An 18906-nucleotide genomic window follows, 5' to 3' on the forward strand; every position below is an offset into this window, starting at 1 on the left:
TTATGTGTTTATTTTTAGAGAGAGGGAGGGAGAGAAAAAGAAAAGATCAGTGTGAGGTTACCTCTCACATGCGCCCTACTGGGGCTGTGGGCTACAACCCAGGCATATGCCCTGGCTGGGAATCAAACCAGCGGCCCTCTGGTTCACTCAAAGGATTGGAACTCAATCCATTAAGCCGTACTAGCTGGGGCCATGTGGTTTCATTTTAAGCCATCAGCTGTTTTCCAGAGGGGAAGAGGGAAAAGGTGAGGAAGGGTAAAGAGGGAAATAACTCCCTGGTCCCAGGAATCGCCCTCACCACTTCCTGTCTTTAGGGCTGCATCCTCTTCTCACCCCTGAGGGATGTCAGTGCAGACACCAATGGTCCTGGGATGGGGGAAGGGAGTTTCTTATCAATGCTAAGGCATGACTTTCTACTACCATCCCCATCCCCACCTGGCACTGCCATGAGCTGCCCAGGTGAGGCCTGAGGTTGGTGAGGTCATCTTATCCTCTCTGGCCTGCATCTCGTGATGTGTCAGAACTTGGACCATGCATGAGTCAAACTTGTGACTTAGTTCCTCCTTCTGTCTCTTGTTTATCACTAAGTTCAGTATCCTCTCAATCAGATAAAATCTGGGGACATCGGGTGAGGAAGGGATTGGGGGGATGTGGAGTGCATATAGACAAGCAGGGATGGTTTCATGTTTTCATTTGTCTTGAAAGATCTGCCTTGGTGTGGCTCAGTGGGTTGGGCGTTGTCCCATAAATCCAAAGGTCACCAGTGCAATTCATAGTTAGGGCACATACTTGGGTTTCGTAACAGGTCCCTGGGCGGGGCATACAAGAGGCAACCAATCATTTCCTTCCCTCTCTCTATCTCCCTCCTTTTCCCGCTCTCTAAAAATAAATAAACAAAATCTTAAAATAAAAAAAGAAAGAAAGATCTGTCTTGGGATGATGTTTATATCCTAAGAGCTGTTAGTAGGAACTTCCATTGCAATTGGGTGCTAACTGTCAAGATAAACTCCAACCAACTGTCTTCCTCCTCACCCCCTGCAGAGACACACCCTCCACAGACCATGGTCTCAGACAAATTCCTATCATTATGTAGATAGACGGCCTCTGGAGCAGGAGAAAAGCTTTCACCCAGCCTCAGACTGGCCTGGAGAATCATCTTTGGTTGAGTGTTCTTTCCCATAAACTGGTATTCCTGTTTCACTGGTTCAGCCATCCTGATGCGCCAGCCCTCTCCCTCCTACACACACACCTACTTTCCCATTAGATTCAGTCTTCATCCCTGCAGTCCTCTCTCTCTCTCCCCTCTCCTCTTTCTCTCCTTCTGTTTCTCTAAGTTGACTTAGAGTCTCTTAGATGCAAATTCAACTCAAACTGGCTTAAGCTTTTTGCTCACCTAACTGAAAAACTCAGGAATAGATTTCAGGCATAGATGGATCCAGGCACTCGGATAATGTCATCTGGCATCTTTCTCTCTCCAACTCTTGTCTCTGCTCTTCTTTGTGTCAGCTTTGGTCTCTGGTAGCCACTCCCCAAGTGATTCAAGCAGATCCAGACTTAAGCCTACCAACATGGCAAACCCAGTGGAAGAAAGCACTTCTTTTCCAATAGTTTAGCAAAGTAGCCAGTGCTGATCTTACTGGATCAACTGTTTGGAGTCATGTGGACCAGGGATGGAAGGCACAGATGGTCCAGCTCCAGTCATGTGCCCAACCTGAGATCTGGGGTCAGGCCAGGTAAAGCCAGGCCTTTCCAAACCACATGGACAGAGACAGGGAAGGGGTGGCTCCCTAGGGGAAATCTGGGAGTGCTCAGCAGCAGAAGGAAGACGGGTGAGTGGGACGGCAGAGCAACACGATGCTGACCAAAGGAGGTCTTCACTTCTCTGGGTCTTAGTTTTCTCTCTGGGTGTGGTGATTGGGGCTGATTCTCTGCTCTTGGACACTCCTACAGCCTGGTTTCTTTTCATAGCCGTGGGCAAGTTAAAGCAGCTCCCAGATCTTTCTGCGTCACCAGCATCCTCACCACTCCTTTCCCCATTTCTGCTCCCAGTGGAGATGCTGTGGTGCAGAGCGGGCCAGAAAAGGAGAAAAGAGAAAGGAAGAGGTGGGGAAAGCAACAGAGACAGAGGAAAGGAGGGAGGCAGAAGCTCACGAGCAAATTGCCAAGGCTGTGCTGGTGCTGGGTGCTTCAACCCACCTCCTCTCCCTGCCTACATCCTCCAGCCTGTGAGTGATGCGTCATGGCTCAGCTGTGCCAGCACCCTGGCCTGGCTGGGCTCCAAGCCCCCAAGGCTTTGTCAGGGTATCATTATCCCCATTCAGTGGCTCTCATCACCTGCAGGTTCTTTCTTCTGCTCTGGCCCACACCCCAAACCTGCACACAGGTGCCTCTGTGCTCTCCTCCTGCCCAACACTCGGTTCCTCCTAATTGCCACCTTCTTCAGAGCCCTCTCCACTGATGTACAGTCATGCATTTGCCCCTCTCGGTGCCAGCTCTGCCCCAAGCCCACTTCCCCCTCCTCTTGTCTCCCTTTGTCTGGGTTCCCCAGTCTTGGTATAGAGACAGCCAAGGCCTCTGCTCCAGGAAGCCTCCTTGTCCTCCATGGAAGGACAAATGTGGAACTGGCCAGAGGCCAGAGGCAGCACAACCAGGGTGGTGGGCACGTCCATGGCCCATTGAGAACTGAGCACTCACCCACTGTCCAGTCTGCAGTGCATGCAGTCCTCACAGCCTTGGGTTGGCTGCTTCTCAACTGCTTCTCCCATCCTCAGGTCTCTACTGGTTGTCCCATAGCAGGAGCCACTGTCCCTGGGTCCCATGTCTTTGTGTCATTGTACAGCTTTCACCTGGGTTTTGGGAGATAGCAAGGGCCCTGAGATCTGCCTCCAGTTCTCTGTGTAAACGTTGGACAAGTTTCTTCCCCTCTGGGCTCCTCAGCTGCGCCACAATAAAGAGGTTGAAACTAGATCAGGGATGTAAATTCTGGCACAGAGGCCACCATTTCTAATCCAGCGCCCATGGCAGACATTGCCAATCAATAACAGCACTCTCTTCTCAGGACATACTCCCGGCATCTGCTACTCATCATTCAGCTTTTAGCTCGTGACTTGAAACTTCTTTCCCGTTCCTGGACTGCTTGATCTCTAAGGGCCCTTCCAACCTGACAGTCAAGGATTCTTCTGGCCCGGTTGAATCAATATCATTTTCCCTGTTCCCCATTTCTCCCTCCAGCTCATCTTTTGATCACCACCATCCCTCCCTCTCCTCCAATCTTGCCTTATTTCTAAGTTCCCGCTGCTGAGTCCATGTAAACCGCAGATGACGTCTGGGCCTCTAAGGTTCAGTTTGCTGTCATTCAACTTCAGGCTCCTTGAAAGTTACATTTTCTAGGTAGTCACACTTACACATGTTGGGTGGGTCCATGGCATTGACTTCGGGGGAAGGGGAGGAGGCTGTGTTAGAGACACCAGAGATAGTCAGAGGAGTCAGAGGAGGAGCAGGCCTGATGTGACCAGGGAAATATTAAAAGAGAGAGACAACAGGGTGGACAGACAGAGGGGTTAGAGTTAAATTCATGCATCAAGGCCACACTGGGAGGAATGGGGAGGGAGAATTTGAATGGAATTTATCCTGGACTCTCAAGGTCACAATGGGAGGGAGGACCAGGTAGGACTTAAAAGCCAAGGATAACGGGAACATGTAAATTAGTAGCCCAGCTGTCATGAAAGGGGCAGAGGGATTCTTTGGTGGGGAGGAGCTATCAAGAACTGTGATAATGAGCCCTGGCTGGTATGGCTCAGTGGATTGAGCTCTGGCCTGCAAACCAAAGGTTTGCTGGTTCAATTCCCAGTCAGGGCACATGCCTGGGTTGCAGGCCAGGTCCCCAGTGAGGGGGGTGCAAGCGACAACCACGCACTGATGTTTCTCTCGCTCTCTTTCTCCTTCCCTTCCCTTCTCTCTAAAAATAAATAAGTAAAATCTTTATTTTTTATTTTTATTTTTTTAAATGATGCATTTCTTTTTTTAAAAGATTTTATTTATTTATCTTTAGAGGGGAAGGGAAGGAGAGGAGAGAAGTATCAATGTATGGCTGCCTCTTGTGAGTCCCCTGCCGGGAACTGGCCTGCAACCCAGGCGTGTGCCCTGACTGGGAATCGAACCGCAATTGTGTGGTTCGCAGGCCTGGGCTCAATCCACTGAGCTATGCCAGCCAGGGCATAAGTAAAATCTTTAATTAAAAAAAAGAATGGTGATAATGAGATGGGCTTATGGTAGGGGCTTCATGGGGGGCTTCAAGAGCATAAAAGCATCCACTAGTGATTGATCAGAAGAGTTTGGTATAGAACTATGAGTGTCGGCCAGCAGCCAATTTGAGGCTTAAAGCAAAGCCTGACCCAGGTAGCAGGGCATGTCTATCTCATCAGAGCTGCCTGGAGCAGTTTTAGAACATCAGGAATTCCTGTTAAGTTTTTCTGTGGCACACACACACCTGTGAGACGTGCCCAAGGGTTCCTCAGCCAGAAGCAGAGTGACCACAAGAAAGTCACTTATCTGCAGGCCTGGGTTCAAATACCAGCCTATCTACTTACTAACTCCGAGATGTGGCCCCAGTGTTCTCCTCTGTACCATGAGGGTAAGTAGCACAGAACTTGTAAGGTCATTGTGATTATTGAATGAGAATGTGTATAAAGTGCTCAGCACAGTGTCAGGCTTCTGGTCAACAATAAGCAGTAGCTAGTAGGCTGGTAACATTAGCACGGCTATCATCATGGGTGGTGCATTTAAGGGGTCCCCTGAGTCACCCCCTAATTCATTCACTGTATATATGCCAGGTGGTGGCCTAAATATTTACCTGTGTTACAAACTAATGATAGGATTCTGCCTGCCATACCATCTAATAATTCCCAGGGGATAGATAAATTTTGTCTAAACCAAAAAGGCTACAATTCAAAATGCCTCCTCTTGGGTGGGGCCTGCGTATGGCATAGGACAAGCTGGACTGCTCCCCTGGACCCTGAGAGGAAGGGCTCGTTCTTCCCTAGGATTCGAAAGCCAGATGTGGGGAACAGCATTAGGGCCTAGTGACAGGCTGGGAAAGGGCCCCACGATGCTGACCAGCGAGAGGGTGACTTTCCAAGTCTGTCTGTGTCTCCCTCATAGTTGTGCTGTGGACAGCCTCGGACAGGCTTCCAGCCTCAACCAGTCCCCTGACCCACCCAAGGAAATGGGAAGGCAAACACAGAGCTTCTGCTGCTGGTGGTGAGGCTGCCCCAAACTGGTTAGCAAGGGTCAGCCAGGCCTGTGGGCTGCAATCAGTTTGCCCATCAGCTGGCAACAAGGATCTGGGGAGGAGGCCAATGGGGCAGTTTCCCAGATGCCCTGAAGCCGGTCTCTGTGCTGCTTTCCTGAGGCTTGAACTGTAAGTGGCCGCAAGCGGAAGGAGCCAGGGATCCTCTGACCCCCCTGTGCTGTGCCCTTGCCTGGGCCATGCCATGCAGAGAGGAAGCCCAGGCTGGCTCCGGAAGCAAGCCCAGGCTCCCAGCAGGTGTCTGTCCCAGCATGTGAGTGGTGCCTACATGAGCCTTGAGACCACAGTCACTTCCTTCCTTTCTTTTTTTTAAATTTTATTTATTGATTTTAGAAAGAGAGAGGAAGAGAGAGAATGAAAGGAACATCGATTTGTTGTTCCACTTATTTATATATTCATGTGTTGCTTCTTGCATGTGTCCTGACCGGGGATTGAACCTGCAACTTTGACATCCTAACTAACTTAGCTACCCGGCCAGGGCGAGACCCTTGAGCCCTGGCTGGTGTGGCTCAGTTGGTTGGCCATTGTAAAGTAAGTTACAAAGTAATTTGTTTACTTTGTAAACAAAGTAAAAGTTTGTGGGTTTGATTCCCAGTCAGGACATATGCCCTAGGCTTCAGGTTCCAATCGAGTCTCACATGGCTTTTCCTCTCCCTCTTTTTCCCTCCCTTCTCCCTTCCCCTATCTATCTTTTAAAAAAAAGTACCCCTCAAATAAGGCATCATGCCCCTGGGCCCTAGCAGAGGCAAAGAGGAAAAGGCTGTAGAATCACCTAGACATGAGTTCAAGTCCCAGCTTTGCCATTAACCGGTATGACTCAGGGCTAGGGACAGCTCTGTGAGAATCTGTGCCTCAGTCTCCTCACCTATAAGTTAAGGATGATAAAAACGGGCTCCTGACAGGATGAAGTAGGAATAATACGTGTGTAGTATTTAGGCCAGGTCTAGCACATAGTAAGTGCTTGAAAAATGTTAGCTATTATTCTCCTAATTAGTTATTACTATTGTTCAGATTCCAGCCAGGATGTCTGTAGGGCCTGTGTGGGAGTGAATCTTACCAAAGTCCAGTGTGATTTGGTTCTGGTCCTTCTATCACCCTGAGGAAGTGGCCCAGGCCAACATGGAGGGCCACTGCAGATCCACTTTCCCCATGACGACCTGATTGATCGCACAGCTGGGAAAGACAAAGAGACCTCAGGTGATGCTCCTCCTGGACCCGAGCTGGCCTCTGTCCTGGCAGGGGCCCAGGAGGAGGCTGAGGGATGGGGAGTGGTTGTCTCTGAACAGCGCTGTCCAAAGCTGGCAATAGGGGACAGGGATCAAACCCGCTTGTGACCAGACATCAAGGCTGGTCATGGGGGGAGGCAGCCCACCACTTCTCCAAGCAATTGCTGAGAAAATGTGAGGGGAGCGATCATTCATGTTGAGAGGCAGGGGTGGTCATGAAGAGACCCCAGACCCTCTTTGTTAGGGACCTTTGCTCAAGAGCCCCATCTGGCAGTGTTGCCCCCGTCCTGTGCCCATCCTCCACTGGGTGCCTTCTTTCTTTTCAGAAACAGACTGTTCCTGTGTTTACCTGGGAGGGTGGGGGCTGCAGTGTCTGGGTCTTTTTCTGTACACTGGTCCTTCCTTGCCCCCACCCAGCAGATTCCTGGGCTGGATTGTATATTTCCGGAGTTGCCTACTTGAATCACAGCCTTTTATTTTTAGAAGATTACAAATGCCGAGACTGGAAGGAGAGGCCTGGGGGGGCCCAGAGCTGGGCGGGGGAAGTTCAAGGGTCTGACTTTGGTGACTGTGGGATGGGAGTGGAGTTAGACACTAAGGGGAATAAGTGAGACAGTGGGAAAAAAAGCCAGAGGTGAGGAAGTAGGAGGAATCCCTCTCTCCCAGCGCCCAAGGCCAGGGATCAGAGTCTTTACCAGCTGGGCTGAGGAGGGCTGGCATTTGGAGGGGGATGGGTCAAGGGTCACCTTTCTGGCATGTAGCTGGATCCCCAGGGAGGCTGAGGAGCCTGGGAAAGAGACTGAGAAAGCCACTCCCCTCCCCCTTCCCCCAGACCTTTGGGACTGGAAGAGCAGCTTCCTGCACCAACATCTCCTCAGTCCCCCTAGCTGGGGACGTCTTAACCCCTCTGGTGCTGGTATCAGGGAAGACAGAGCAACTCAGAAGTGCACACTGGTTCTGGTGGGCGTGGCCCAAGTGCTGTGGCCCGCACAGGTGGGGCCTTTCACTTGCCTTTCACTGCCATACTCAGTACATTCACCCTGGAGTCCTGACGGCGAAGCCCCAGAAGGCCTGAAGCTGCATGAATTCCACTGGTTCGCGGAGAGAGGGAAATGGGGTGCTCCTCTTAGGGAGGGTTGGCAGAGCATCTGCACCTTCACTAGTGGGTGATAAGAGGATGTCAGGCTGATGTAGGGCTTACAGGGTTAGAAGTCCTCCTCCTGTGATGAATGGGAGGCTGCTGGGCTGAGAGAAACTTGCCTTAAAGTTCCAGGGACCTGGTTTGCCTGCCTGTCTGTGTGACCCTGGGAACTTACATCACTCTAGGCTCCAGATGTAGCCCCTAAAGAACAGGAAGAAATCAGATCAGAGATGGTCTGGTGCGCTGAGGGCAGACCCTCCCCTGCCCTTCATTCCCAGGAGCCAGGCAGCCCTAAGTGCACTGTGGGGGCAGGATGCTGTCTGCCTTCTCCACCCCTGGCCAGCCCCCACGATGCACACACTCTTACAACAAGCTTGTGATGAACAAGTAAATAGATGGACTAGCCAACCTTGACTTAGGGATGGGATGTCTTTGTTTTCTTTTTCCATTGTCTCCTAAAGGGCTTTAGACAAGGAGTCAGAAAAGACCTGGCCTGCCCATGCGTCCTCTTACTTACCAGCTGGGGGCTTCTGGCAAGCCATACTGCCCCTCTAAGACTCAGTTTCATTTATTTGTAAAGTAGGGATTAGAAATAAAACATCTACCTTATCAACTTGTCAGGATAAATCCACCAAAGAGTCTTTGTAAACTCTAAAGTAATATGCAAAAGCAGGAAGTATTGCTATCAGTAAGATTGTTAATCCTAGACCCAGTTCAGGGGTAGTACGGAGTGTGGTGGTCTTGAGCCAGAGGTGTCTTGATAGTTGTGGGAACTTGGGCAAGTTTCTTAACCTCTGTATGCCTCAATTTTCTCATCTGCAAAATTGGGACTTTAATAGTACCTATAGCAAAGAGTTGTTTTGAGTGTAAACGAGTGTACATTAAGTCCTCACTTAATGCCCACGATAGGGCAACAAGTTGAGACTTTAAGCAAAATGACATGTACCAAAGCCACTTTTACCACAGACTAATTGATAATGAGAGTTAAGTTCCTAGGGTATCTCAATGTCGTAACCAAATGATGTTAAACGAAATGACGTCGTTCAAGGACTTGCTATATATGTAAAGAGTTTGTATGATACCTGGCGCATGGTAAACTCCACAAACAGTGGTGACCATTATCTTTACCTCCCCCCATTAATTCTGCCCTCCCACCTGGAGGAGATGGTTGCTTCTCCCATATCTCCCTTGCATGATGACAGATATTTCCAGGCCTGTTTGGATGAAAGTGTATCTCACAGAAGCTGCCTTTCTCCCGGCTCTTAGAGGAGGTAGAGCAGGAGCAAGTGTTGCTTGGCTGGAGGGGCGGGGCGGCGCGGGGAAGGCAGAGTGAAGGGCGCAGTGAAGGGCTGTGTGGCTGCTAGAAGGGACGGCTGGGGGTCAGAGGCTGTCCCAGCACCCTCCACCCTCCGCCGCCAGGATCAAGGCCACTCTGCCTGCCAGGCCGGCCTCATCGACATCGGGAGCTGTTTATCAGGTTAGAGCAGAATCGCTGTCTCTGGCTGTCTCTGCACATTACCGGACCCATCCGTCCCGCTCTCCTGTGCGCGCTGCCTGCCCCCAGCTCTGCCTGCGCTAACTAGTTAATTGGATCTTGGCTAACCTGGTTATGGACCGAGTCAGCCCAGCTCCTCCTGCCTCCAGAAGCCCCGCTGGGGGCAGGGCCGAGTGGCTGTGCATGTGTGTGAGTGCCTTTGAATCCTCGTTCCAAGATTACCACAACCTGCCCGGCCCACGGGGCCTGGATCTTGGCGCCCGGGGTGAGCCCAGAGCAGGCCGATCTGCTGTGATGGCTGAGGGCATGGACTCTGAGTCCCAGCGCCCTGTTCCAAAGGTCAGCTCTGCCATTAACCTAATCTGTATGACTTCGTGGGGTGGGGGCAGGGCTGAGCTTCAGCTTCCTCCTCGGTAAATTGTATTATGAAATAATAAAGTGTCCCACCTGGGATGGCTGTGAAAATTAAGAGAACAGAACATCAATTTCAGTGCCTGGCACTTAGTAGGCACTCTGTGATAATTATAACTGTGGTCACCGTCATCATCATTATGAGGCAAATTTGGGTTCCTGCCCCTTCCCCGGCCCCCATCCCGGAGGAGGGTCGGAAGGGATCTCAGAGGGCGGGGCGGGAGAGGCTTTCATTCACTGTTCCTTGCAGGTGTTTCCTCTGAGGCACGACTCCATTCTCCTCAATTGTTCCTTATGCAAATGATATGCTAATGTCACAGCCCCACACCCCTGTGCCCAGCTCTGGGAAGGTGGAGGGTGAGCTGATTTCCCAGGTTTTACTTCAGTCCAGTCATCCCCTTCCTGACTCAAAGAGAAGCAAATTCGGGTCCTCTGACAATACGCATCCTCAGGGCAGAGGGAGAAGAAGAGAGACCCTGAGTGAGAGAGGAACAAAGAAGGCCCCAGTCTTGGTACAAGATGGACAGCTTCATCATCGCCATAATCATCAACATCCAAAAGGCCTTTGGAAGCGTCAGATTCTTCCCCGCCCTGCGCTGGCTACTCTGCAATTACAGAGGCCGGGCGCCGGGCCCTGGGGAGCTGGGGGCGGGGGCGGGGGTGGGGGTGGGGGTGGGGGTGGGGGCGGGGGCGGGAAGGAGGGAGGGAGAGCTAAGGTTTTAGGAGAGAGCTAAAAGACGGGGCCATTCTCTAGTTGTTCTTGAGGGCAGAAACTACACTAAATCCTCCCCCAGCGCCTCAGATCCTGGCAGACAGCGGGTTCCTGATAAAGTGGGGAGACCTATTAAGAAAGTGACCCTAAGTCTTTGACAGACAACAACACTTCTTGTCCTGCTTTGCTTTCACTTCCTAGCTGTGTGACTTCATCTCTTTGTCTTGTTTCCTCAACTATAAAATGGGCATAAGAATTCCTGCTTCTCCAGATTCCTGTGGGAATTAAATGAAATACTGGAGGCTTCAGTGACCGATAGTCCTAACTGGCAAATAGAGAGGTAGCAAAGGAAAAGCTAAGGCCCATCCCTGATCACTGGCTCACATTTGGGTGGTCAGACATAACTGGTCCCATTTTGTATCTGGCAACGGGACATGTGATCAGTTTTCTGAACCAAGGCAAGTAATAAAATCAAGTGGTGTGTGCCCTCCCAAACTAGGTGGGTTTTTGGAGTCTCCACTGAACATTTAGCCTTGCCCTCTGGGTTGATATTGGACAAGATTTACAGCTGAACCTGAATTTTCTGCAGCTGTCCTTTGGATGGTATAAAAATAGAGGTGGGAGGCCTGACCAGTGTAGCTCAGTTGGTTGGGCATTGTCCCGAAAAGCGAGAGGTCACCGGTATGAATCCCTGTCAGGACACGAGCCTGGATTCAGACTGGATCCCAGCTGGGGTGTGTGAAAGAGGCAACCAATCAATGTTTCTCTCCCTCTCTTTCTCCCTCCTTCCCCTCTCTTTAAAAATAAATAAATAAAATCTTAAAAAACAGAATAGAGGTGGGGGAGGTGCAAAGATGACAGCATAGGCAGAGTACAGTACGAGGTGAGGGCACCGTCAAAGCCAGTGCAGACACAGCCTCTTCCCTCTGTGAGCACTGCCTGGTTTGGCTGAGATATCCAGACCTGCAGGCAGCTCTCTCATGACCCCTCCAGTCCCTGCAGAGAGGAGCTCNTAAAAATAAATAAATAAAATCTTAAAAAACAGAATAGAGGTGGGGGAGGTGCAAAGATGACAGCATAGGCAGAGTACAGTACGAGGTGAGGGCGCCGTCAAAGCCAGTGCAGACACAGCCTCTTCCCTCTGTGAGCACTGCCTGGTTTGGCTGAGATATCCAGACCTGCAGGCAGCTCTCTCATGACCCCTCCAGTCCCTGCAGAGAGGAGCTCCAGCACTTGGAGCAAACTCTAGGGCAGACTAAGCCCTTGGGACATAACAGGTGCTCAATAAACACAAATTGGTTGGACTGGGGAGACAGCCACAAGGACACTGCCAAATAAATAAGCTGTGCGAGCAACGGGGCGCTCTAATTAAACCAAGGAGGACAGTCACTCAGACACGCTCAGCAAGGTTATGAGCCATTGAGGGTGGCTGTAATGTGGAGTCATCTCCTGAGTCCTCAGGGCCTTCCCTCCAGTGAGGGCCCTCTGAAGAGCGCTGGGTAGCATTGAGTGCCCTTCTGCCTTGGATCCACCTGCCTTCATGCTACCCCAGATGGTCTCTATCTTGGGGCCCCATAATCAGGGCCCTGGCCTCTCCCATGCCTGCCTTCCTCCAAGAACCCACAGCCTTTTATCTGCACTGCCACAGAGAAGCCTATCTGTACGGAGCCCCGTTAGAGCTCTTCAGACCCAAGCTTATCTCCTCCATGGGATACTCAGCTCCCTGGAGCAAGATTTATCAAGTGTTGCTGCTGTGTTCCCAGTGGTAGAAGCCAGCCCCTGTCCTGTAACGGATGCTTAATAAACGTGTGAAATGGAAAATCAGGGTGAGAAGGAGAAGGGGAATAAGAAAGGAGGGAGAGGAAGATGTGAAAAAGAACAGGCTAGTTCAAAGACGTGAGAGAATGGACAGGGGAGAAGAGGGAAGGGAGAGGGGAAGGAAAGGGGATTGGCAGCCTCGTCTGTTCTCCAGATCAGGGGACGAATACCTAGCCCTGTCTTTGGTGCTTGGAGTCCACTTGGAAACACAAGCCCTGACTGCAGTCCTCCTGCCCTGTCCCTGGCTGTGTGGCCCTGGCCTGGACCTACTCTCTGCATTATCACTCCCATGCACCCCTTGGCAACCCACCAACGAGGGAGTGTCCTGGGTGCCATCCAGGGGATGGGGCCTAGCAGGAACCATGCCAAGCCAGGGAGCACGGCCAGGAAGGAGTCGGCAAGGCAGCTGCCGCCCCTCTCCTGCTGCCTTGATTAGAGAAATTGAGATGTTAATAATATTCCGAGATGCAAGGTGCTAATTAAAGTTAATTAATGTTTCCTTGTGAAGTAACCTCTCCTCGTGTTTACTGGGAGCAAGGCTGCCAGCCGCTCCCCTGGCTTGTGCCAATCAGGATGCCCGTCACTCTGTCCTCATATGCTCACAGGTGCCCTCAGCTACCCCAGTCTAGCCCAGCCCAGGCAGGCACCACCATCTGAGGTTTCCAGGCCCTGCCTCCTGGCATGGTTCTTGACCAACCCTGTCAAGAAGGATAGGAACACATGGGCATGAGTAGCCCATGGGGCCTGGGGACAGGACTAGTGGCCTCGGGGGCTGGCACCCCTGTCCCCTGCCTCCTTCCCTCATGCAGAGTCTTGCTCTGTCTATTTCCAGTGCCTGCCTGGACCTGAAGCAAATAACTGAATCTCTTAGAATCTCAGTTTTCTTATCTGTAAATGGGGCTAATAATTCCTGCCTTGTACAGTTGTCATGAAGATCAAAAAAGACACTGACTGTAAAATGCTCACCACAACCACATAGCTGGGATTTAATAAGCTCCCAATTAAGGTTAACTGTGATTATTGTTGTCTTTGTTAATAATCATCTCCCTCCCAAATTTTTCTCCTGTGTGGTCTGACTGCAGGGCTGGGGTTGGGTCCGCTGAGTACACACATCCTCTGCACACCCTGAGACAGCACCCCAGGCACACCGCACACACAATACTGCACCCACACACAAGGGAAACACACCCCATTGTAGCGGGGCCCCACTGCCCAGCCCCCTGACCCACCCTCTTCTTATGGCCCTGGTCCCAGGGAGATAGGGAGATGAGAGAGGAAGCTGATAGCACTTTCAGGAATAATCCTGAAAAGCCCAGAATGTGTGTGTGTGTGTGTGTGTGTGTGTGTCTCCACTTTTGTGCTTCAGGCTTCATAGAGCTTTGGGGGAGAGGCCATCCTCTTGGGAGCCAAGTCGTGTTGCCATGACAACCATTGCAGGTGCACACCTCCAGTCTCTTCTCTGGTCTCCCACCACCACAGCCACTCTGGCCAGTTCTGGGGTAGACGCCCACCATCTGTGGTGACGATGGGTCTCCCCAGGCTACCTCCCTGTCCCTTGCTTGCCATCTCAGGAAGCTCCTAGGCCCAGGAAATGGTCAAGGGACAAGGCAGAGCCTGCAAAAGGATTCCTTCTTCAACCCAAGCTCCTCTGGGGGCTTAGTGCTAATGAGTTAATATTGCTGTCACCTTTGATTTGGGAGAACAGAGGCTTCTGAAGAGGCCTTCTTGGGTAGAATATGGGCAATCAAAGCATCAGAACCTCCTGCTGGTTCAAACCTCCCCTGCCTTGGGAGGATCCCTGGCTCTTTCTCAGAGGGTATTAGCACTGACCAGCCCAGCCTGGGGCATTTCCTGTTTATGGGTTTAGAAACGCAAGGGGAGGAGACATGAGTCTGGGCATCCAGCCCAGATCTGGGATGACTGTAGGTCGGTAGGTCGGAGGGTCATTGATGGCACCAGCGGGCCCTAGAAAACCCCCATGGCTCAGCTGTTCCTGGTGGCTTTTGTACTCCACCCAATCTGGCCCCAAACCCAAATTCCCAGCATGGCCTTGCCCAGGGCAGACCCTATCCTTGGCTCCCTATTCTAACCTTGACCTCCTCCTGCCTAAAGCCCCTCTAGCCCCTCTGGGGGCCTGAATGCCTTCCCCAAAGCCCATGACTGCTGGCTCTTGCTCTATCCCAGCTCCCTCCTTACACCCACCTCTTTCTCAGCCTCCCTCATTCTTATCCCACCCACTCCCCCATCTCCTTCCCCTCCTCCCCCTTCTCCACTACGTCCTTCACCTACCTTCCTGCACAGCTCTGGCCCACCCTCCCTCCATCTGCCCCCCTTTTTCTTGCTCTGGCTGCAGAATCCTGAAGCAGATTCTTTCTTTCTTTCTTTCTTTCTTTCTTTCTTTCTTTCTTTCTTTCTTTCTTTCTTTCTTTCTTCCTTCCTTCCTTCCTTCCTTCCTTCCTTCCTTCCTTCCTTTCTTTCTTTCTTTCTTTCTTTCTCTCTTTCTTTCCTTCTTTCCTTCCTTCCTTCTTTGTTTCTTTCTTTCTCTCAGCAAACATTTTTGAGGGCTGGGAAATAAGTTAAACAAGATTCTTACCTCCTGAAGCTTTTATTCTAGTGAGAAGAGACAGAAATTAAACACGTAAACAAATAAATGAAGTAATGATAGATTGGGAGGAGGTCAAGGAAAGGACAACAGGGGAGCTGTGACAGAGACCACAAAGGCACCTTCCAATCCCCCACCAGGACATGGAGGAGGACAGTCATGGAGCGCAGAGGACTGGGTGCCTGGAGGCAGAGGTCTGGCAGAGGTAGTCCCCCCCGCACGCCCTCATCTATAAGCAGTAGACATGGAAGCCACGGGGTCCTTCTGCTGTCTTCCTACCCCACCCCCCGGCCCCTTGCTGCTCTGATGGCTACCTCCCTCCTCAGTAACCATGACAGACAGAGAGAGACAAAAACTCGGGGAGACCTCCTCCCTGCCACCCCCGCCCGTGTCCCTGCTCCCAGCCCACCAGCTCTTTTCAACTACTTGCCTCTCCTGACAGTACTGAGATGAGGGGTGAGGGGCCAGTCTTGGGGGACCTCAAGGTGGAAACTGAATACGTGGACAAGAAGAACGTGACCATGTCAAAATACAGCTTCAGGCCTGAATCAATACTACAGCTGTAAGGAGTAAAATATGCACGTTCTGAGAGACCTCTGAAGGGACCGTGGCCAGGAAAGGGTTCACAGGGCAGGTTTCTGCGGGTGCAGCCCTCTGAGGGTTGGAGTGCACGCCGAGGGCACATGGAAGAGTGCCAGGCCACGTGGCACGAGGAGCACATTCACAAACAGTGTGGGGACTTTGCCCTTCCCAGTGCTGCAGCCCCATGAAATATTTAGACTTCTGGAAGCTGCTCATCCCTTATTGTCCCCCTCAGCAAGCACACTTCCCTGCGTCACTGTGGCTGCCCCACTTTCCTCCTCTTGGAAGCCACAGAGAAGGGAAAATCAGACCCCAGACTGGAGGAGGGTCTGTCTCTGCCCTGTGGGCCAGGGGGTAGGATCCAGACCTAACTTTCCACATAATACTCCCCCAACATGGGGACTACACCTTCCCCGATGTGTAGCCTTTGGAACAGGCAGAGGGGCTGAGTCTAGTAACTGAGAGGTGACTTTTGGCTCCAAAGAATGGGGAAGCAGAATTAGGAGAGGGTGTGGAAGATGGAAATGTCCAGGTTCCTGAAGGGCCAGGGAAAGGGAAGAAGCCTGGGAGTGGTGATGTAAGTCGCTTTTTACTGAGCACTCACAATTCACTGTGTAAAGCAGTTTGCATCACCACCTTCAATCCACACTATACACTTAGGGTTTGTGATTCTCACAGCGAGAAAAACTAATGCTCAGAGAGGTTGAGAAACTAGTCCAAGGCAATCCAGGTAGTCCAGCTCCAGAGGTTAAGCTCCACATATTGTGTACTCTACAACAAACTCCTCAGGAGTGACAAGGCTTAGTTAGGGCTGAGAATAGTGTGTGTGTGTGTGTGTGTGTGTGTGTGTGTGTGTAGCAGGGGAGTTATGCCTGGGCAGGGTCTGCCCCATTCCCTCTTAATCCCCAAAGATGAGGCTGTTCTCAGTATAGTCCCCCACCCCCGCTCCTCTACTCCCAAGTGGGTCAACCCCAGCCCCAACCACTAAACACTTCACCTGTTCTTGTTTCCTTTAAGATTTTATTTATTTAATTATTTATTTATTTATTTTAGAGAGAGGGGAAGGGTGGGAGAGAGGGAGAGAAACATCAATGTGTGGTTGCCTCACACATGCCCTTTAGTGGGCACCTGGCCCTCAACTCAGGCATGTGCCCTGACTGGGAATTAAACCAGTGACCGTTTGGTTCACAGGCCAGCACTCAATCCACTGAGCCACACCAGCCAGGGCTGCTTCATCTGTTTATGGAACGAATATTGTTGGCCAGAGATTGAGAGACCATGAGGAAGGGGGCAAAGGGAGGTGAAGAGATAGAGCAGGAGAGAGAGCAAGTGAGAGCCAGAATAAGAGAGAAACAGAGAGAGCAGGGCCAGAGCAGAAAGCAGGTGAGCGTGAGAGCACCGGTGACAGCTGGATGGGGGAGCTAGAGCGCCCCACAGCCGCTGGCTGGCGATAGATGGACAGAAGGTGAGAGAACTCCCGTCCCCACCCCCACCCCCAGCTGTCTGCACCCACCCTTCCCCCTTCACACCCCAGCTTCTCCTTCCGCTCCCCCACTGTCCTCTCCCGGAACAACTCTAATTAGACTAAGTGACTAAGAGGTGGTTTCAGCCTGAACAGCCGATTAAGGCCTGGAAGAAGGGAAAGTAGCTCCCCCAAGTCCTCCACTCCTACCCATCCCCCTCACCTGCCTTTAACCCAGACCAAGTATCATAGCCCGAGAGTCCAGACGATCACTGAAGTTCTGCTGATGCTGCTCACAGTGCCCCATTACCTGAGTGCAGGCAGCCACCAGCCATTGCTTAGTTCCCACCGTAAGCACCTCCACCCTCAGCCCTGAGTCCATCCAAATCTTCCTGGCAGGGGGCACAAGGAAAGAGTGGGGGCCTCCTTGGGAGCCTATCTTTCTGAGTATCTTTATGTCTACTGTTTCTCCTCTCTGTCTCTCCCCTGCCCCCCCTTCCTCCTCTGGCACTTATTTCTAACATCCATGGACCAGGCCTACTGGTTGCCATGGAGACACAGTGTGCAGCTGGATGGTGAGTGTGTGAGAAGGGCTGTGTGTGCTGTATCTCGGTGGCTTGTGTGAAATGTACCCATGTGCAAGGAAGCATTCTTCTAGATCTCCCTGAAGTGAGACCCAGGCCGAGGCTTCAGTGACTCTAAACCCCTTGGCCATATTCATTTGGGATACATCCTGTCCTCACTCCCTGCAGGGCCAGTACTAAATTCTGCTCAGTCCAGGCTCTGGACTGGCAGGTTCTGGAGAGGCCCTGACTGCCCTTCCTGTCTAGGAAGAGGATTGGGAACCCCAAGAAAGAAACTGGAGTGACAGAGGCCTTTCCCACCAGGAGCAGCTGGGTTGAAGATTAAGCTGTGCCCATGAGCCAACTGGTAAGAGCCAGCAGCCACCCCCTTGCCACTTGGGGGATGGGGGCTGGGGACTGGAGGCTGGTCCAGCAAGCTGGAAATTCCACTTGTGTTTATTTATCCACTATTTATCCAGAAGCTGGAGAAGTGAGAAAGCTAGATTCCTGTCCTCAGGAACTTTAGCATCTTAGAGGAATCAGGCTAACTTCCTCCTGGGCTCCCATCTGAGGGCCTTGGAGGCTGTGGCTTCCTGTTCCTGGAATGCCCTGTTCTGAGCTCTCAATCTGCAGGTTTCCTGGGAGAAGCTCGCTGGGCACACTTAGCGAAGCAGCCCCCTCCTCTCCCCTACCTCCAGTCATCCCCCTTCATGTCCCACTGTTTGTTTCCTTCGCAGCACTTTTAACACAGTCTCTAATTATCTCATTTGTTTGTTTATTGTCTGTCGTCTCCACTGGAATGTAAGTCCCAGAGACAGCAGAGACCATGCCAGTCGGTCTTCAGTGCTGTAAAGCCAGAACCTGGCACAGGTCCTGCCACACGGGAGGTGTCAGACATGGGTCCAATAAAAGAGTGGGCAGATTGTTTCACTGGAGCCCCAGTAGCCTGTCCCAGGTCATACCGCTAGGCCCTGGTGCAGCCAGAGTTCAAATGTAGGTCTCTGGCTCCAGGTGTGACAGGAGGAGGCGGGGGCCGCCTTTCCTAATCTACACTGCAGCAGATTCCTCTTGCTGCCTGTCTCTGAGTGTGTCTCCACTCCCAAACTAGGCACTGCCAGAGAAACCTGGGGAAAGGAGGAAAGAGGACAATTAAAACCTGTGAAGTGTAAATCTGGCCTTTTCTTTAAGAGGCTTAGGATCCTGAAATGGCCCTCTTTTCCCCTCCTTGGATTTACCAGCAGGACCTTCTAGTTCTGGTCCCCACCTTCTCCTCCAATTTCTCCTGCCTTCCTGAGCTACCTCACCTTCTCCTCCTCCATCCCAGGCCCTAGTACACACCACTCCTTCAGCCTGCAACGATGACCCCTTCCTCAGTGGTCTGTTTCCCGTCTACCCTTTTAAAGTCAGCTCCGGCAACCACCCCCTTCCGGGAAGCCTTCTCAACTCCTTGGAGGAAGCACCTAACTTTGGCTCTTCAGCCTGAATGTACAGCTCAGGGCAGGGCCGAACACGTGACGTGGTCATTGTTTACCTGTCTGCCTTTCCCATAGAGACTGGGTGTCATTCTTGGGGCATTGCAGTTCCCT

This window comes from Sturnira hondurensis, unplaced genomic scaffold (assembly GCF_014824575.4).
Source record: "Sturnira hondurensis isolate 20B ecotype Veracruz unplaced genomic scaffold, ASM1482457v3 Scaffold0001120, whole genome shotgun sequence".
NCBI lineage: Eukaryota > Metazoa > Chordata > Mammalia > Chiroptera > Phyllostomidae > Sturnira > Sturnira hondurensis.